At 33.7% G+C, this 12,657-nt stretch overlaps 1 long non-coding RNA gene across 1 annotated transcript; it reads left to right on the forward strand.

Moving 5' to 3' along the window:
* Nucleotides 1-597: 597 nt before the first annotated feature.
* On the forward strand, nt 598-12,231 carry LOC105262103 (uncharacterized). The gene is made up of 4 exons (XR_891662.2): nt 598-650; nt 935-4,625; nt 10,294-10,766; nt 11,948-12,231. It is a non-coding gene; the product is annotated as an uncharacterized LOC105262103 (long non-coding RNA).
* The last annotated feature ends 426 nt before the right edge of the window (nt 12,232-12,657 follow it).

The following is a 12,657-nucleotide window of genomic DNA, read 5'->3' on the forward strand; positions in this document are numbered from 1 at the left end:
TACTTAATTAGCAAAGTGATGTAGGGTATCATAAAGTCGGCCCCGTCCGACTTTAAGACTTTTTTTACTGGTTTGTAATTCGAATAATTTTTGATTTAATTCATAACATTTTATTTACAATTCGAGAATTCCATTTGTGATTCGAATTATTTTAGTTGTAATTTGATTATTCAAATATTCCATTTAATTCAAAAATTTCCATTTGTATTTCGTATTATTCCATTTGTAATTCGAATACGTCCACTTGTTATTCACAATATTCCACCTATAATTCGAATGATTCCAATTAAAATTCGAATGTTTCCATTTATAATTCGAAAAATGATTGTGAGTGCCTCAAAGTATGCTATAATATTGCTTAATATAAATAGTAAAATATTCACTTTACACATGTCTTTAACATGCTATGTAATTGGGCCTTAACTCGTCATTGTCTCATTGTTTCTCTGAGAGCCAAAAAAATCAGCTGTCCCCTGAACCTGAGCTTTATGTCTCAAATATGGAAAAAATCGCCAAAATGGCCATACTTGCATTTGGCCACTGTCAAGTTTAGTACACCACAAATGGCTATAAATACGGCAACAGAATTGAACTGTCAGTTCAGTTTCTATCCAACGTTTCCTGACAGCGGTCGGTTGCCAATAACGCAAGTACGAATAGCAAGTTCCTTCGACGGAACACAACAACCCTTAGAGAGAAATACTCGTGGCTTTTGTTACTACTAAACATGTGAAAGTGTCTGAGTGTGTGCGCTTGTGTGTGTGTGTATGTTTGCATATGAGTGTGTGCGTGTGTCTGTCTGCCTGCCTGTTTATTGTTGTCATAAAAGTTTGTTGGTTTGAGGAATGATATGCATACGATGTTGATGATGACAAGCTTTTGTTAATGAATTTTGTTCTTTTTTCTTGTTCTCTTCATTTTTGTTCTACGGCAGATTTCAAAGACATTTTTGATATTTCGGCAATTCGTGCAGGGAAACGTTGAACGGGAAATTCTACTCAATTGCGATAAATAATATTAAACATTTCAGTGACGCGTAACATTTAGACGAGTGAAACCGCGGTTCCAGAATTAAATCGTTGTTGCGATAAGTTCTGAACGTAACGCTTGAACGATTTCGGTTGAATTGAAACGTGTCCATAGAACCGAGGACACATCAACCCTTAGCCACCAAATCCGGCAACTACAACAACCTGACAAACCATTTCTCTGACAAACAGCTCGCTCGTAAACAGTTGTTTGCCAGAGTTTGCAATTCCAAGGCAAAAGGAAAAAACGCGAAAACCGGCAAATTTTCGTGTTCACAACTTTTGCATTCAAGGCTGCTGAAGTGACGGGACCCCGACCTACGAAGTTTTTTTTTTCGAACGTGTAACACATAACGTTAACGGCAAATAACGTTATTGTGTTCTGGAATATTACAAACAGAATTAGCACTGTTTTGTAATTATAAAAAGAAGGAGAGAGAAGGAACGAGAGAGAGAGAGAGAGCACGCGGGAGAGCAGCAGCCTGTTATTCCACAACCATAACACATTGAGTACAACATTTGGAATACTCTTTTACCAAACTTCAGCAACTACCCGGCAAACAAGTAGTAGCATAGACACTTGTTACCATCGTTTTGTATATATAGCTTGGCGGTATATATATACATACGTATAAACGTAAATAAAAAACAAACAAAAAAAAAAAACGCGAATTTAACCAGTTTTTTGACATTTGCATTCGTTACGTTTTCAAGTAATTATAACGTAAACGTAAGACATTTACCAGATTTTTAAAATTCCGACATTGGTATATATAACTTGGCGGATTATATATACTAAAAAAAAGAAATAAATAAATAAAATACTAATTTTTTGGACACTTACGTTCAGAACGTTTTAATAAAATCGTAACGTTGACGTAAACCAATCAACCGTTATCGGCTTAATAAACGATTGTATATATTTCTTGGCGGTTTATATATACAAATCAAATAAATTCAACTAATTTTGGACACTTACGTTCTATACGTAACGTAAACGTAAGATAAATACCCGATTTTTACAATTAAAAAAAAAAACCTAAAAGAGCGTATATAACTTGGCGGTTTATATACAACTTAAGAAAAAAATAAAAAAAAATTGGCAAAATTTACCTTCGATATCTTCCAACAAAATCGTAACGTAAACGTAACAGTAATTACCGGAATTGACATTTTAAGATTAATACCAGATTTTGACAAGTGAAACATCAGTTTATATAACTTGGCGGTTTATATAAACACACTTAAAAATAAAAAATACCCGATTTTGGACCCTCACGTTCAATACGTTTTCATTTGAACGTAACGTAAACGTAAGCCAATCAACCGATATTGACACAATTAACGATTGTATATATTTCTTGGCGGTTTATATATACAAATCAAGCAAATTCAACTAATTTTGGACACTTACGCTCCATACGTAACTGTAACGTAAACGTAAGATAATTACCTGATATTTACAATATAAAAAAAAACACAAAACAGTGTATTATATAACTTGGCGGTTTATATACAACTAAAGAAAAATAAATAAATTTGACAAAAATTTACGTTCGATATCTTTCAAAAAAAAAAAAAAATCGTAACGTAAACGTAACAGTAATTACCGGAATTGACATTTTAAGATTAATACCAGATTTTGACAAGTGAAACATTAGTTTATATAACTTGGCGGTTTATATACAACTAAAGAAAAATAAAAAAAAAATCGACAAAATTTACGTTCGATACCTTTCAACAAAATCGTAACGTAAACGTAAGAGTAATTATCGGAATTGACACCTTAAGATTAACTTGGCTATTAAAATAACAACTATAACGGAAATTAATTCAAAATTGGATATTTGCCTACAATACGTTTTTTAAGAGACGTAAGCCTAGAATTAATACCAGATTTTGAAATAAACACAACTGGGTGTATATAACTTGGCGGTTTATATATACATCAAAAGTAAAAAAAAAAACCTAATTTGAAAAATCTACGATTCTTAAATCGTAATCGTAATTCTGCAGTAGAAGTGAAATTAATACCGGAATTGACATCGAAACCCACCAACATACAAAGTGGCGATTCATACGTATCGGATATAAAGTGACCCTTGTTCCGTAACTGTAACGTTAACGTGATACAATCAACCGATTTCGACCGAAACCCACATCAGTGTAGATAACTTGGCGGTTTATATACATCTAAGGTGAATTTACCCAATTTTGGATATTTTATGTTTAATGCATAATAACATAACTGCAACGTAAACATAACGTAAATACCGGATTTTTAATTTAAACATAATAACAGTGATTTATAATTGTGTGTGTGTAAACACCAATATACACAACAAATAACATAAATCAAACACAATTTTGTCCACTTGTGTAAAATTGCAGTTATTTAACGTAACATAACTGCAACGCAAACGCAAGACAATTACTGGATTTTGACGAAACGTGGATCAATATCAAATTTAAAGTCCTTCGAAAAGTGTTAACAGCCAACCAGCCATTGGAAATTGGAAAAAAATACCACGTAACTGGAAATCAAAACCTACGTAACTGGAAAGTAAACGGAGCCCAAATAATCAACTAAAATACGCAAAACTCGATCAGTGTTTAAAAAATATATATTAAATAAATTAAATATATATTAAAACACATTTCTTGTAACAGCATAAATTTTTGATATATATGTTACGTTTCCGTAAAGTACACGGTGAACCAGTGTTTTGACTCTAAACGAGACTCTTAAATTTGAAATAAAACTCTAGTGTTAAAATCTGAAAAAATTGGACCAATGAACTACAGTGTAAAAGTGAAAAACAGATTTTAACAACAAATAAAGAAAAGATCCCAAAAACAACGAAAAAAAAGCTACCAGTCTCATTGAAAGTCCTTCGAAAAGTGTTAAAATCCACACCAAATGCAGACTGGCCAAGTGCAGCAGTAGAAACAACACGGGATAGATCCATTTGTAACGTGAACGTAACATAAAAATTCTATTGTTTCAAACAACAACAAAAAAAAAGTCCATCAGTCTCATTAAAAGTCCTTCGAAAAGTGTTAAAATTCACACCAAATGCAGGCTGGTCGAGGGCAACAATAGAAACATCACCGGATAGATCTATTTGCATCTAAACGTAACGTAAACGTAAAATATTAAACCAATTGTGACCACTCAAAGTATCGAAAAATACTTGAGAAAAAAAGTCCTTTTAAACGATTTAAAAGGCTAAACGAATTCTGACGTATCAATAAGAACAGCAGAAAATCCTTCAAAAAAGTGATATAAAAATCCGGACTCTGCCTGATCTTTTTCATCAACACCAACAACACTCATCATTAAGTCCTTCGTGATAGTGTTGTAGAGGAGATCACTCACCGTGTTTTTAAGAAAAAGTCCTTCAAAACCAAATTTAAAACAAAAGTAAATCTAAACTCTGCCTAGACCCATCACTTCAAAGTCCTTCAAGTTAAAGTGATAACAAGAAAATTGCTCTCTCACATCTATTCGAATTGTTAAGTCGAATAATAAAACAAATACAAAATTGTCAAGTCCTTCTCAAAGTGCTAAAATAAACAAGATCTACTCAATCAAAAGTAAGTAATTTTTGCAAAAGTGATATCCTACACCACTTCGAGAATATAACTCAGGCAGCACCGATTTAAAAGGCATTGTGTGTTAAAAAATTGGAGATGAGTACAATTTTTGGCTTTAAAAAAAATGCAAGTGTGTCAATTAAAAAAAAAGACTGACAAGATTGAATCTTTATATTTCTGCTCCAATAAAAAGAAAAAAAGTATTTTGTGATGAATAAAATAAGTGAATTTTAAATTAAAATTAAATGTCGCCCTGATAATTAATTTGTGCTTAAATATTTAAAAATAATAATAATTTGATTGAATCAGGACAAGTGGCATATTATATACTTGAATATTGCTAATAAACTTAAAGTATTACATCCCAATAAAATTAGTTTTGAAAAAAACCTTGATTTATATTTGACATCCAGAATTATTTTCGAAAAGGTCACCAGATATTAGTGTTAAATTTGTGTGCAAGTCCTTCTCTGTCCTTCTTTAAGTAAATGAGCAACAAATATATATACAAAGGCCAATTCTTTTCATAAAAAGTCACCAATTTGTTGCTAGAGAGTTTTGCGAATAGTGAAGTCCTCAAAAATATTTTCATAAAAAAATAATTTTGAATAGGGCAGTCTTAAAAAATCTACAATTTTGCCGAAAAATTAATGCATATTCTTAAAAAAGTTCGTGATTCTCGTTCGAGAAGATTGGAAAAATATTTCTAGAAAAATCACGTTTTTTCGAGGAATTAATAAAAACAAGAAAAAAGTATCGGTCGGTTTTGTGTTTTGAAAGAATGGGCTTTTTTGGGGGAGATACCAGAAGGAGAGGACCGATATATCCCATCTAAACAACAGACCTTGTGTTAGCAAAAAAATATTGTTTTGGTTATGCAAAACTTTGACCCTTTGTGGGGGAGGAATGGTCCGATCTCTACCGTCTTTATAACAGATCCTGTGTTGACTGAAATATTCCGACGTGCCAAGTCTAAATGGAATCGGATGTTAATTTCGTGTTTTATGAGCTTAATAAATATTTAAAATTTCGGCCTTTGGTGGGAGAGGTATCAGAAGGGGTGAACCGATATATTCCGTCTTAATACCAGACGTTAGGTTCATAAAAATATTAGGATGTGTGAAATATAAAGATAAACGGAATCATCATATTTTATAAGAGTTATAATTATTCAACATTTTGACCCTTTGTGGGAGAGACACTTAATTGTGTGGACCGATATTGTCCATTTTCGCACCTGACCTACAACTGACGCAAATATTAGGATTTGCAAAGTTCGAGCAAAATCGGATTATTGCCTCTCTTTCTGTCCAGAAAATATTTTTTTTTGTTTTGAAAATTTTGACTTTTGGTAGGGGTGGTACCAGAAGGAGTAGACCGTAGATGTATCTCACATTACCACCAGACCTTGCGTAATAAAAATATTGGGATGTGTGAAATTTGAAGACAATCGGACTATTAAATCACATTTTATAAGAGTTATAATTATTCAACATTTTGACCTTTTGTGGGAGAGACACTTGATGGTGTGGACCGATATTTGCAAAGTTGGAGCAAAATCGTATTATTCTTTCTCTTTCTGTGCAAAAAATATTTTTTTGAAAATTTCGACATTTGTGGGCGAGGTACAAGAAAGAGCGGACCGATATATTCTATATTAACACCAGACCTTAGGTTGATAAAAATATTGGGATGTGTGAAATTTGAAGACAATCGGACTTTCACATCACATTTTATAAGAGTTGTAATTATTCAAAATTTTGACTCTTTTGCTCTAACGCAAATATTAGGATTTGCAAAGTTGGAGCAAATTCAGATCATCGTTTCTCTATCTGTGCAAAAAATATTTTTTTGAAAATTTCGAATTTTTGTGGTGGAGGAGGTTTGGACCGATATATTCCATCTTAACACCAGGTACAACACATTTTATGAGAGTTGTAATTATTCAAAATTTTAACCATTTGTGGGGGAGGTACTTGATGGAGTGGACCGATATTGTCCATTTTCACACCTGATCTAGCACTGATGCAAATATTTGGATTTGCAAAGTTGGAGCAAAATCGGTTTATCCTTTCTCTTTCTGTGCAAAAAATATATATTTTGAAAATTTCGACCTTTTGTGGGGGAGGTACCAGAAGGAATGGACCGATATTGCCCATCTCCGAACTCGATCTAAGTTTGACAAAAATATTAAGATGTACCAAGTTTGCACCAAATAGGATACTCCCTTCGAGAGCCAAAATATGGCTCTGGAGGTGCTTAGGTTATAGTCTTAAAACATCCATAATGTTTAAAAGCAAGTCTCTGAAAAGTTCCGAAGTCCTCACAAAATTGCGATTTTGCGATCCTAAATTCTTAAAATTGTTTTTTTTTTCTTGAAACATTTATGAATTTATCATGGAGGGTATTTTTCTGAGTCATTCCATTTGTAACACCTCCAAACACCTTGGGGACCCCACAAGGCATTAAAAATAAGGTATATCGGTTCATAAACAGTAGCCACATCAAATATCGTTTTTGCGGTCGAATGAACTATATAAATGGGATATATATATGAGATTTATATCCAAAACTCAGCCTATATCGATAAAATTTGGCAAAGATATTTCTGAAATGCATATATGTAAATGTAACAAATTTTCCCGAATGTCGTTGTTGGTGGGTGCATATTATGGCTGTTGGGGAAAAATATAACAAATCGAATAGAGAATATATATTAAAGCTATAGCTATATTTAAACTGATTTTTACCAAATTTGACACACTTACTTTGAGGCTCAATTTGGATCGATTATCTCTATTCGGACTAATATCACACATTTGGTGCACAATTAAAAGCTATATCTAAATTTGGATCAATTATCTCCAGTTGGGACCATGGTGCTTGTCCTCGACCCAAACAAATAATTTGTGCAAAATTTACTCTGCATGGGGCGATAAAAGAGATCTGTACTTTGTTTACAAAAATACATGGTTGGACGGACAGACTGACATGCGATCATCAAAAGAAACTATGGGTCTACCTCGTTTCCTTTTTCAGTAACAAAAACAGTAAGGAAAAGTCAGAGTCGGACGTTGCCGACTACAGGGTTGCCCATATTCGACGGACCCATCTGGCAACGCCATAACTTTTGACAGAGATGTCACATCGCTTAATGACATACCGCGTTTGAAGCGTCAGTCCTAGCAGATTTTTACAATGGACCAATACACGCGCTCTGAAATAGTTGAAATTTACATTCAACAGAAGAATTCAATTGTGAAAACTCAACGTGCTTTTAAAACATTAAGAAATGTGAGAAGTGCGCCTTCTAAGAACACCATTAAGCGTTTATACGAAAAATTTTCGACTGGTAAGGCTCTTTCTAATCCGAAGAGGCCATATAAATGTCGACCAAGGCGATCGGCCGAGAATATCGCTGCCGTACGAGTCAGGGTTGAGAGGTCCCTAAGAACATCCCAAAAACGCCGTTCTCAGCAGTTGGGCATGGCTCGGTCCACTTTACAACGGATTATTCGCATTGATTAGCATTTGTTCCCGTACAAAATTCAATTGACGTATAGAATGTTGCCTGCGGACAAGTCTCGTCGATTGGAATGGGCCCAAAGGTCCGTCGAATATGGGCAACCCTGTATGTGATATGCATATTTAGTGAAGCTCCCGTAATAAAAGAATTTATTTGAAGTAGATCATACCACTTATCACCACTTGTCTTTAGAGCAGTTCTAGTTTGTTTTCAGAGGGAACAAATATGTATATGGGACCCAAAATCGTCAAAATACCGAATATAGGGAGGTACTGATAAATGGGGCCTATACGAAGACCTGGACACGAAGACAATTTTCTGTCACAGACTGTAGTTCCCACTACGAACTCTAAATGCGTGATATGAAACTACTCCGGTGAATAACGACGCTATAATCATCAAAATACCGAATATTGGATGGTACCGTTATGTGGGGGCTATATGAAGACGTCAACCTGCACAGACAATTTTCTATCATAGGCTGTAGTATTCATTACGAACTTTAAATACCAAATTTGAAACAATTCCGCTGAATAATGTCGCTGAAATCATCAAAATACCGAATATCGGGAGGTTCCGTTATATGAAAAATAAAAATGTGTGCAAAATTGTAGCCTTCTATCTCAATTCGTTCGGAAGATAGCGTGGTTACAATAGACAGACAGACGGACATCGCTAAGTCGACCTAGAATTTTACGCTGATCAAGAATATATATACTTTGTTGGGTCTGAGATGAGTATTTCGAGGAGTTACAAACGGAATGACAAAATTAATATACCCTCCATAGTATGGTGGAGGGTATAAAATTATGTATCGGAGCCAAGTTCCATAAAATAGAAACCTACGTCCCGAAATGCATTCAATTTGGGCTTATATTAGCCATTATTTGCACAAAAAACCTGAAATCGGATTAAGGATATATATGGGAGCTATATCCAAATCTGAACCGATCTTGATAAAATTTGACAGAGGCATTTCTGGGTTGTACCTAAAATCTGGTGTCAAATATCATTGTTGTCGAATGCATATTACGAATGTGAGGGACTTAAGCAAAAAATCGGATGGAACATATATATGGGAGCTATGGCTACATGTGAATCGACTTTCACCAAATTTGATGTACTTGCTTCTAGATGGAATTCGGTTGGATGTGCCAAAATTTAGGTAATTGACCGAAATCGGTTGAAGATGTATGTGGAAGCTATATCTAAATTTAAACCGATTCTCCCCAAATTCAATAGGGTTCGTCCTTGGGCCAAACAAATATTTCTTTTTTTTTTTTTTTATTTTTTGTCATGTCTTTGATCACATGCATTTTTTTAAATTTGACTTACAATTTTGAATTGTAAGTTTTCTAAATTGTTACACCCCACAACACTACGTTTTAAGGGTATTATATACATGTCGAAATTATCGTCGGATCCTCACAAGATTTTGCATGGGGGTAAGGTTAGGGTCAGAATTAAAGCCCATTGTTCTTAAGATGTAAATTTAAGGGTTCAAATGGACTAAAAAATTTAAAATTTGGGTAAAATCTGGGCAGGCCTCTTTGACATTATTTCAAAAACGAAATCTTACAAATGGATTTGGACATAAGGGACTTCGAACATATTGTAGTGCTTGGACCGGCACGACTATAGCCTTTGGTTACTTGTTTATTTATTTTTTTGAAAATTTAAACACATATATAATGAGAATGATGTAGCCACAGCCTTTCAAAAGCAGAAACAAGCTTTGATTAAATACCCGTCGATATAATCTAAAAATATACTTAAATACATAAGAATACGGGTTTTCTGAAAAGGATCAGTTAAAATTGATTAAAACATAATTTTCTGAGCGATATTTTTGTTGAATATTGGTATGTCAAAAATTTCATCTTGAAGTAATTTTGCTATGGCTTTGAAGTGAAAACAAAAAGAATATTAACGGAATAGTGTTAGCAGGGCGACATTTTTTCACAAAAACTTTCCTCATTCGATTGTTTATTGTTGGATTAGACAGTTGGTGTTGCTTGATCTGTTGATCTTCTATTTTAGAATATTACTAAAACTAAAATCTCAGTGGTGTAGGATATATAACAATTTTTAAAATAATTTTTAAACTACGTATTTTATTTTCCCAATTTTCCCAATTAACAGCTTAAATTAGCCAATACCACGACACAGCTAATTAACTCTGCCTTTTGAAAATCAAACTTGTTTTTCAAAGAATATCAAAAATCAAACAAATAAAGCCAAACAAAGCCCATTTTATACCATTGGAAGTATTATACACAAGATTAATACTTCTAAAAGATAAATACAATCTTCGAAAAGCCCAAAAGTATCCGAGTTGGAAAAAAAATCGATTGCCTTCGATTACGATCCAAACAACCTCTTAAGCTGAAAAGTGGTCACATCGCCTATAAGCCGAGGATATCCAACCAAAATTCATGAAAGTTTGAGGATTGTTGGAAAACAAAACAATCTGAAGTCAACTTGAAGCCATTGATAAACGGACTCAACCCAGAACCCATAACCGTGTTCTGTCGAATAATCGGACAAATCAGTTTTTTGCAATATTTCGGAATATTTGCTAAGACTTTAAAATGTCGTTTTTAAATGTGTTAAATGTGAGTAGAATGTATTTTAAATTATTTGTATTTATACTCCACACCACTACGAGGTCAAGAAAACTAAAATAATAAAAATTCCGTGATTTAATTTCCACAGGAAAACTTTAAGTCAGCTCGGCTTAATAAGGATCTCCAAAGCAAAACTTCAATTCAGCCGAGTTGGATAAGAATTACCATAGGAAATCTTCAGTCGGTCTTAATAAGGATTTCCAAAGGAAATCTTCAGCCTGGCTGAATAAGGATTTCCATAGGAAATAGGATTTCCATAGGAAATGTTCAGCCCGGCTGAATAAGGATTTCCATAGGAAATCTTCAGCCAGGCTGAATGAGGATTTCCATAGGAAATCTTCAGCCAGTCTGAATAAGTATTTCCATTGGAAATCTTCAGCCAGTCTGAATAAGGATTTCCATAGGAAATCTTCAGCCATGTTGAACGAGGATTTCAATAGAAAAACTTCAGCCTGGCTGAATAAGGATTTCCATAGGAAATCTTCAGCCAGGCTGAATAAGGATTTCCATAGGAAATCTCCAGCCAGGCTGAATAAGGATTCCCATAGGAAATCTTTAGAAAAGCTGAATAAGGATTTCCATAGGAAATCTTCAGCCTGGCTGAATAAGGATTTCCATAGAAAAACTTCAGCCTGGCTGAATAAGGATTTCCATAGGAAATTTTCAGCCTGGCTGAATAAGAATTTCCATAGAAAAACTTCAGCCTGGCTGAATAAGGATTTCCATAGGAAATTTTCAGCCTCGCTAAATAAGGATTTCCATAGGAAATTTTCAGCCTCGCTAAATAAGGATTTCCATAGGAAATCTTCAGCCTGGCTGAATAAGGATTTCCATAGGAAATCTTCAGCCTGGCTGAATAAGGATTTCCATAGGAAATCTTCAGGATTAGGAAATCTTCAGTCTGGCTTAATAAGGATTTCCATGGGAAATTTTCAGCCTGGCTGAATAAGGATTTCTATAGGAAATCTTCAGCCAGGCTGTATATGAATTGCCATAGGAATTCTTCGGCCAGGCTGAATGAGGATTTTCCTATGAAATATTTCCTTACAAAGTTTTTTTTTTTAATTAGCAAAGACAATTGAACCTTTTAGCTGTAGTGGTGTGGAGTATCAGATAATATCAAATAACAATTACAATTTTATTAATTTTTTCCTTTTTTTTTTCTCCAGCCGAACGATGGCATTGCTACATCATCATTAGCGTAAGCTAAACCAAAAAAAAAAAAAAAGTTTTAATTTTCAGCCAAATCCACATATTTTATCAAATACCTTGTTGTGATATCCTTCGGAAATGGAGTACAATCCAAATTATATGCTTACTCCTACACAGGAGCAGGCGAGGGCAATGACGGAATATAATTCCCTCTATGGATGGCATCCGAAATGTAAGCTAACCGTTTTCCCAATTCTTAAAAAGGACAGATACGACTCAAAAAAAAAATAATAATAAATAATTTATTAAAATGACGGACGCCCTTTTTTCAAATTAAGGACTTGACCTCTTACTAATAATTTTTCTCATATCTAGCATACACATATCTAACAAATCTACGAAGATCGTAATAATTAAACTGTTATAACACCCATAGTTTTTCTTCAAAAAATTATGGGACTATTAAATCGTTGCACAATATCTACGAATAACTATAAATTTTAAAATATTTAAATTATTATTTTAAACAAGCATATCGAAGTTAAAGTAGACTGAAAAACTTAGGATACTGACAATTTTTTTTTGGGAATATTTTTAAATAATTAATACAAATCACCATTAAAATTTGCCTTTCGAATTTCGATATTTTCACAATATCTGAATAAGTCATAGACATGATTTTATTCTGAGATTGTGAATATTTCGAAGATTGAAGGGTCGAATTTTA

The sequence above is a fragment of the Musca domestica genome, unplaced genomic scaffold (assembly GCF_030504385.1).
Source record: "Musca domestica strain aabys unplaced genomic scaffold, Musca_domestica.polishedcontigs.V.1.1 14, whole genome shotgun sequence".
Taxonomy (NCBI): Eukaryota; Metazoa; Arthropoda; class Insecta; order Diptera; family Muscidae; genus Musca; species Musca domestica.